At 38.7% G+C, this 8,872-nt stretch overlaps 1 protein-coding gene across 2 annotated transcripts in view; it reads right to left on the reverse strand.

Moving 5' to 3' along the window:
* LOC108722033 (ras-related protein Rab-37) overlaps nt 1-2,318 on the reverse strand; it is a 107,079-nt gene extending 104,761 nt beyond the window's left edge. For both annotated transcript variants that reach the window (XR_001936596.1, XM_018446936.1), the window contains exon 1: nt 1,971-2,318. The gene's annotated coding sequence lies outside the window, so the exon portion shown is untranslated. The remainder of the gene's footprint in view (nt 1-1,970) is intronic.
* Between the last annotated feature and the right edge of the window lie 6,554 nt (nt 2,319-8,872).

Genomic DNA, 8,872 nt, shown 5'->3' on the forward strand with positions numbered 1-8,872 from the left:
CGATGGCAAGTAACATCTCTGGGAACGAGAGATCGCATCGAGTCCTATTGTTGTCGTCATTTCGAAGTCTACGACCTCGCGCAGCGCACCCGCGATCGGTGCTTTCTAATCTGCATCTAGTGGCTTTTAACCGCAAATTCTGTCGGCATAATAAATTATTTCTTGCTCACTATCTAGCAGTCCAGTTACAAAAGACCCGCAGGGAGATTTTCCTGCGATCAATCGTGTATAGAACCGCGATTAATGAAACAAGGAAGTGAAGGAAGTAATCGTAATCGCTACGAGCGAAGATTACTTTCTTATACTATTTACTTGTATCTCAAAGAGACTATTGAAGTACTCGAGACAGCGGCATTATCATTAATGAATTTTTTGTAAAACAATAAGTTTTTTTAAGATGCTTATTAGCATCATTATTAAATTAACAATTTAATTTATGATACGTTATTTCAGCATTTATGATTGCGTTTCAAGTCCGACGGTAATCGGTACGCAGTTTATATAACTGGAATGTATTTAAAATTTATATGTGAGAAATATTATTAGGCACCAAGATTTAATTTCATCGTATTTAGCTCTTCTTTAATTGTTTGATTTAATCATACAGCAGTCTAGCTTAATTTATTACTGCATTAATTTTATTTAATTGATTATTGATTTTATTCCTATAAATATTTGTTTATTTTACATTTAAACGAGAAGAGTAAAACTACGTTGTAAAGAACAGAAACTCGGTCAAACGCCTGAACTGGAGTTATGAATGCTCGACTACTTGTTACACTTTTCGCCGCACATGCGCATTGTCAGAAACAATCACAATTACAAAATATAACATTCTTTACATTTGATTGCTCTCTTTTGTCGTATTTTTATGAATGATGATTTGAAAAATTTCACTGAAATCCAATTAAACTATTAAAAGCATTAAAATGAAATTGAAATAAGGAAAAGCATTATAATTGATACTGAAAAACATTTTAAATACTTAAATTATGAAATAATTAAATTATGGAATATTAAATTATAAAAAATTAAATGTAAATAGTTAAATATCGTAAATTTAATTCGCCTTCGTTATTTCTACGCTACTGCCGAGAAGATGTGCCGTGGACATAGGCGGTGACTTTGAAATAGCGCTTCGATATTGATTAAATGCCATTACGAAAGTCTATGTTCGTCCCTATGTGCGTGTTGTTCCATCGACAATGGACGCCAAGGTCGCGTATTAACATTACGTACTTCTATTTCCAGTAATACGTGCGTGCACATGATAGCATTACGTGGCAAACAGCGCGGAGATTAAATCTTTTGCCTGAACTAACGCTATCGCGCGGAATGCATCTTCGTCGGATATTTCTGTCGGGAAATTACCCCGAAGTTACTGTCGGATACCATCAGCCGTGCGCTGATCCCTGACGAAATCGATCGCAGAGATATCTCATTTACGGCATTTAGTAACATCATTCGCTGTATCGGAATGTTTCTCAAGGAATAAAAGCGAGCATAAGATGCCGAAAATGACAGCTGCTCGCGAATTTTGAAAGCGTGACGCGCCAAAAAATTCACTCAAACCGCATTCAGAAATTTCATCCGGATATATCTAGGTGTTATTTTTGTTATTCATTAAACGTTAAACAAGAATAAAATGACAACTGGGTGCACCCGGGTGTTGAATGCAATCCTAATAGGAGAAAGGATGACATCACAGGATTCAATTAATCCGTAATTATTCTAATTGACCCTACCTTCAATGGATCTGCACCCCTACTGGCGCGCGCTGTTGGAATTCGCTGCGGCAACGCGCACGCACCATCCAATCGGAAATCGCACGTTGACACACCTATACGAAGAGCGGAGTCCTCTCACCGCAAATCCTACGCTCGCGCTTACCTTTAGCTCGCCGTTTCCCCGATAACGCGACTCCACTCTGGCCGATAACGCGGCAGTGACGTAACGACGGAGACACTCACCTTCCACCAGCGTGCGGTAGGTCGACCCACTTTTCCCATGAACGGCTGACGAAACGACAGGCGAAACACGGGAACCTCCGGGCTTCTACGTACTCCTTTATCGATCTCGCCGTGTATTTACGTCGTCACGCTGCCCTCGAGCAAATAAATCTCGTATTTCGTCCCGTGGACCCGAGTAATTCGGATGCAGTATAACGGTATTACGTCGATACGGTGTTGCGTTCGCGACACTCAGGAGGATAAGGGTGGTCTCCACCCTACAAGACTTAAGTATAAGCTTCGTCGCGACGAGGTGTCCGTCGTCGTCACGTGACAACACACAGGCCTGACCGACGCACACTCGCGACAGTCATGATCGTCGCGCAGCTGTCTGACGGCAGACAGCGCAATGGAACGAGGTGGAGCACCGATGATTGTGTGTACGGGTCGCACACGCGAGGGCGATGCAAGTTTCCGCGAGATGTATCCCTACGGAGGGCAAAGAGCATGAAAGACAACGGAAGGGCGCGCGCGCGCGTGTGTGGATGTGTGTGTGTGTGTTTGTACCAGAAGAGAGAACGAAGGCGCACGCAAGCGCAGCTCGTAGCGTCATCGTCGTCGTACAGTCATAGTGTTGTAGACTCGTTACCTCGATTCAATATCGCGTACGTCTCCTCTCTCTCTCTCTTTTTCTCTCTAGCACTCCTGTCGTTACGTCATCGCATTTACATGTTGCGTTACCAAATGCGTGCGCGCACGTGGTCGGACACATAAGTGATGATTTTTTTATTCTTAAAATTAGAAAAAGATAAACAGTAAGGTAAACCGAGATTAAAGTTAATATTACATTGATATAACCTGATACTAATGATAGGTCTGGGTGATTCAAACTTATGAAATGCGATAGATCAGTATTAAGATCCAATTAGAAATGGGAATATTCAATTATTTCCTTTCAACTATTTTTCTCAAAATTTTCTTTCCCACTTCAATTGTTTTTCAAAAAAATGACAAGAAAAAAAATAACAAATGCGGAAAAAACATTAAAAGAAACAGAGATCTAAATCATATTGTAAGAATAAAGAAAATGCTAAAAAGTAAATTCATTTGCAGATAGAACTCTTACTGTGACACAAAGCTTTCTTTATAAATCGTTATCTTCTGCAAATCTTTTTTCTTTTTCCATATCTGCTTATTGAGCTCTACTAATTGCTTTTCTGTTGATGTCAATAAAGTGCATACAGTAACATTTACAAATAAAAATAATGGTAAAATAATGATGAAAACACTAGCAACGAACACTAAAACAACCTCGCAAGAGAATTCCTTAACGCTTAATAAAAATGAATTTTCCGTGAAAATAATCTGTTATGGTAAAGCTTATTTTTTTAATTATTTACTAAATAAAGATCATTTTCTTTCTTCAAAAGATCAAGCAAAGTACTTAGATTTTTCCGAATGCATTTGATTTCATGGCTGTTTTTATCAACGCTATTTTTTGATGCCTTTAGAGCTCAAAAGTGCTTTGAAGTCACAACATTATCTTTGCATAGATCGAATTTAAAAACATTGAGAATATCTCTTGTTAATTTAATACCATTTCATGAAATATGTATGATTTCTAATGAGAATAATCGCCCTGCAGTTTTTCAAAGCTGTCTGGGGTACTTCATTATTATTTAAGAAATTTTTTCAATATCTAAAATCTATAACAGAATTTACCAGTTTTCTAAAAATCTCATTATCAGACAAGTCAATGCGGCATAAAATTGTATATCAACATTGCAATTGTAAAATGAATTTCAACCATTTCTCCATTGCAAAAATAATTAATTCTACTGTACCTTTTTACGTTATTAAAACACATGGCAAAGAAAATAACCACAAATTCACGTGGAATTAGGTCTAATTCTGACAAATTATTTAGACAGGACAAGAAACCTGCAAAATGAAGATATCTAATTTTACAAGTTTATTAATTTTACAAATAGAATGCTTCTTCGAGAGACAAGCAGAGCCATCGTCATCCCTCTGCGAGCTTTTTCACAAGTCAACCCTTGCGTATTCGCGGCCGATAAAATCGCGCTCCTGCCAGAAATTACCAACCCCTCAGCCCCGAAATAGGTGTAGCCGAGGAGGAGGGTGAAGAGTCAGGCGCAGAGGGTGAGTTTGATGAATAATTCGCTTGCGTGGGGCTTTCCGTGCTTTGGAAGCTCACCACAGGATGGCGACGCTTCTCTGGCACGGCAGGAAGTGCCTTCGACCCCCTGTGAGGACCAAGGACGAATCGGCCAATCGGCGTAGTAGAAGCGAGGGCCGAGCCCGTAGTTTCTAGAATTCAACGACAGCACGACCGCCATTTTCGGTCGTTCCTTCCAATCGCCGTTCGACACATCGTTCCTCTTTCTCACGATGATTTCACTGTTTCGTTACGCAATTCAGCAGATACATTATGTACATAGACACACAGTTGTGCTGCGATTGCATGATGTAAATATTGCAAACAAACAGGCAAGCAGGCTGTTTGCCTAGGATGTCACTAGTCGTCCGCGGCGAAGAGATCTCTCAGTAAACGCCGACAATCTACGATCGTATCGAAACACATACGACCGCTTAACTTTTTATTCCGCGACACTGCAGAGAAAATAAAAATAAAAGAAGAAAAAATTTATGGTTTAGACGAAAACTCACACACGCAAAAGATTAAGATTTTAATTCAGGCCTGTCCAATTCGAGATCCGAGCCAAAATGCAAAACCATCGATGCAAAAAAATTCAATGTGGGTAAGATTTTGGGAACTGTAAAGTGTTGTTATCTGAGTGACGATCTTATCAACACTTTACAATTCCTAAAATCTTACATTGAATTTTTTGCGTCAATGGCTTTGCGTTTTAGCTCTGAAGCTCAAATTGAATAGGCCTGTTTTAATTCGTGGGTACCTCGTAATATACAGTGCGAGTCACTCACAACTGCACGTTTGTATTAATATAAAGTTGACGTACAACTGCATGTTCTCTCTAAATCATAATATTCTTTAGCAAAATAAATAGGCAGCTTAAAAATAAATGTACCAAAATTAGGATAAATATTGTATTTAATCAGTATTGCCGAAAAATTTAAATTTGCAAATCATTAGTAGTCCGCTATTGTGTTTATACTTATTTTTGACCAAGATGGTATTAGCATTGCATTAAAATCACTTATAAAATAATCAAAACAATTTTAAAAGATCTATGCTGAGCATTGAAGCGTGTATACTTAATGATACACTTCGAGAAAATAGCTCGTTATTTAATATTGAAAAAGATTAAAAAACATTGCTTTAGACTTAGATTTTATAACCCATTCTTACAACTATTTGTCAAAAGTCTCGAACGTATTAAATTTTCAATCCAAAACGAAAACCAATCGCAGTCTTATTAAACGTTGACTGCTGAATATCAGTTAGCCAAGACTTATTCAAAGGATCTTCGATATCTATAGAATCGTTTCTATTATCGAAATGCAAATCATACACGATTTATTAAATCAAATCTCCAATTATATCCTATTCTAAGAAATACTGCACTGTAAACGTAAAATTTAAATAAGAGCAATGCTGTTTCACTTTAACTCTTTATACCTAACGATAACGAAGTTTTATTCGCAATTTGTCTATTAAATTTTCATCACTGAGCTCTTCTCGTTTATTTATGTCGCACTTCGAGCTTCGGTCGCGACGAAAGAATGAGATCGACACGTGAAATCTCCGAGGGGAACCGAAGATTCGTCCATCCGTTGTCTTAATTATACAAATCAGCGGATTTAGAACAACGCTGCTGTCACAACGGTAACAACAGGAAGAAACGATTTACATATCGCGAAAATATGCATGCCACAGAGATGTAAATTGTATGACGGCGCAGCGGCGGCAACGCGACGGCGAGATCTATGGAGATTGGAGTTTTACATCGACAAAGAGGGAACAGCGTAATCGAGGAGACTGCGAACAAAGAAAAAAATCGAACGGTCGAATGCGCAGAAGAAAGATAGAGAAAAGCTCGCGATGGAAGCTTTCCAATTAGCATAAGTGTGGAAACGTCCGCAATTGGCCGATAGATTTTAACGATTCAGCCGAAATTCTACAAATAGAGACTCGAAGAGGAGTTTGGAGTGGTTGGTGAACGAGATACTTTTTAGCAAGACTGCATATTTTCCGCACTGCTTTCCTTATTAAATGCAAGTACTTGAGCCTTTCCCATTCTCTTTTTTTTCCGCAATTTCTGTCAAATACATGTTAAATGGGATTTAAATGGTCAAGCATGCTCCGATTCATTTATTTGCTACGTTATGAATAAAACTGAACTCTAACTGCTTAATATAAATCATTAAAAATATTTAAAGGGCCTCATAAACGTTGTATTTACGAATTTTCATTATAAAATAATGAAAAGATGTTTTTGTGATAGCGGATACATCTCTGACAGAGAAATAAATATATATGTATGCATATATATAAAATATAAGAATACATCATATAAGAATTATGGCGATGCTAAAATAATTTCGAGAAGCATTTAGAAAGCGTACTGCGCATTCAAAAAAGATTAAAAAATGTCTAGTCGAATAATTTGGATTCAACTCATTTGTATTCAACTCATCATATAATCACTTAGATTTTCAAAGTTTTATGTAGTAGATACTGACTAAAATATGTAGTACATAGATCAGTTATAATCAAAATGTATGATGTAATGTACTAATGATATTTGTAACTTGCTTCCAAAATATCAAAGTTGTCACTTGCATTTTCAAATAACGAATGTCTACAAATTCTTCTACATTTTTCATAAAAACTAATGTAGAGACAAAAAAATTCAAGATTTTAAAGAAATTCTCTTTGTAGTTAGGCATATGGTCTCTTTAAATACAATTCTTTAACTACGACTATCAAAACAAGTTACAATAACTGATTCGTTCTATTTTATATTAAAATTACTTTGACATGAGCGTAATTAATCCTTACGCAATCAGCACTTACTTGTCTCTCTGCGTCATGTAAAGAAAAAAATCTCGCACCTATCTTAATTCTTTACATATATACATATATTATATTATAACAAAATACTCTTTCTCGTAAATGCAATCATGTTTCCAAAATTCAACAAGCCTCGATAGGATCTGAAAAACTGATTTTGGATTAATCAAATTGGAATTGGCCGACGGTCGAGTTACAGTACAAAATCGATTTTTAGCAAACAAAGCTTGATTTCTGTACAGTCTCGCAAGATTGCAAGATCGCAGCGCTATGAAGGCGCGGTATCGTTCGGCGTTGCGCGAGTGCGCACGCGGTGGCATTATCACTATTATTAGCTGGCCATGCCAACGCTAACGCGTCACTCGCGATAGCAAGGCCGTGCGTGATCCCGGGAACACCACGACGGGACACCATGGCCGGTATATGCGATCCTGTTGCCGTGGCGGCTGTCAGCGTCGACGGCGTCTGCGTGGCGACAGCTGGGCGTGCCATCTTGCACGTCTGCGTCCGGCTGCTCGTCGTATCAGGCGAACATAACGCGGACTAAGCCGTCACGCGAATGCCGCGCGAAGAGAAATATCCGAGAGAAAATTACATCGTCGCTCAGGCAAAAGAGCGCGGGGCCGTCCAACTGTCCCGTCATCGAGGCGAGTTACCTCCTCGTTACCAACTGTAACCGCAAAGTGCATGCGCGTCAAACACACATACACATACATAACAGGAGCGAGCGAGCGCACGAGAGAAATAGATAGATACACGAAAAAAATTTTTTCTTAGAATTCACCCTGAAAATATGACAGTCGTGGGACAACATTGTATTTCGGAGAATTTTAATGTAAATCTCTCTCATTCATTAATAAAACTACAATGAAGTATAAAATAAATTTGATCAATTTTACTGAAGTGCATGGTAAAAATCTTTAAAATATTGTACCACACCACATATTTTTAGGGTAAATTTTAAAAGAAAATTCTCTCCGTGTAGATACATATATATATATATATATAGATATTATATATAAAAATTCTGCTGAATGTTCTGTATTCGGATGCAGAGCTTGAAATCGATATAACAATACCGATCAACAAACCCAATTTTTCGTTGCTCTAATAGCGGGATACAGCCGTATCTCGTATCGGTTATCGTTGTTATTCATCGTCACGCGAGCTAAAGTCGAGATTTCGCCGTTTTTTTAACATTGCAAGCCTGAACTCGGCGAGATTGTATCTAATGCCGTATTACATCATGGAAATAAGACAGCGTAACGCGGATGTGACGGCTGAATCCGATGGAGACGTACGACGTAACATTATATACACGCCGTTACGAGTTAGAGAAGACGTGGCAATGGTGGAGGTCTACTCCGGCGTAGGGAGGAAAGAAGAGCGGAGAGCTGAAAAGGAGCGCTAGCGAGCGACCTCCTCCTCGTGGGATCGTTAAGACCAAACCGGTGCTGCCACGCGGGAGAGAGTCACGCTCTCTCTACCGTGTACATGGTAGAAACGAGGAGAGGGCCTGTGCTAGAGCAAGATCACAGGAGCGACAAGAAGTCGTCGGGAGCTTCATACAATCGACTGGGTCCTACGGGTTGCGGATGGCTGATTAAGGTCGGCCGTCTGCAGTTCCCCCCGCTGCATCGCGAAGCGTTCCGCGATCGAACAATATTCCGCCGGGAGCGAGGACCACGTTTATCGGCGATCTAAATGCAATCGATGTATCTTTTTGATTTACATATAGGATTAATTACGTAGCTAATTGTATCTAAAAGATTATATTATAATATAATTAAGTGAGATATATATATATATACTCTCTAAAAAAAAAATCTGAATCAGTGGATAATCACTGATATCAGTGCCAAGTATGCCACTGGTAATCAGTGAATTAAATGTGAGATTCCTAGCT

The sequence above is a fragment of the Mycetomoellerius zeteki genome, unplaced genomic scaffold, assembly GCF_001594055.1.
Source record: "Mycetomoellerius zeteki isolate Tzet28-1 unplaced genomic scaffold, Tzet1.0 scaffold105, whole genome shotgun sequence".
Classification (NCBI taxonomy): Eukaryota; Metazoa; Arthropoda; class Insecta; order Hymenoptera; family Formicidae; genus Mycetomoellerius; species Mycetomoellerius zeteki.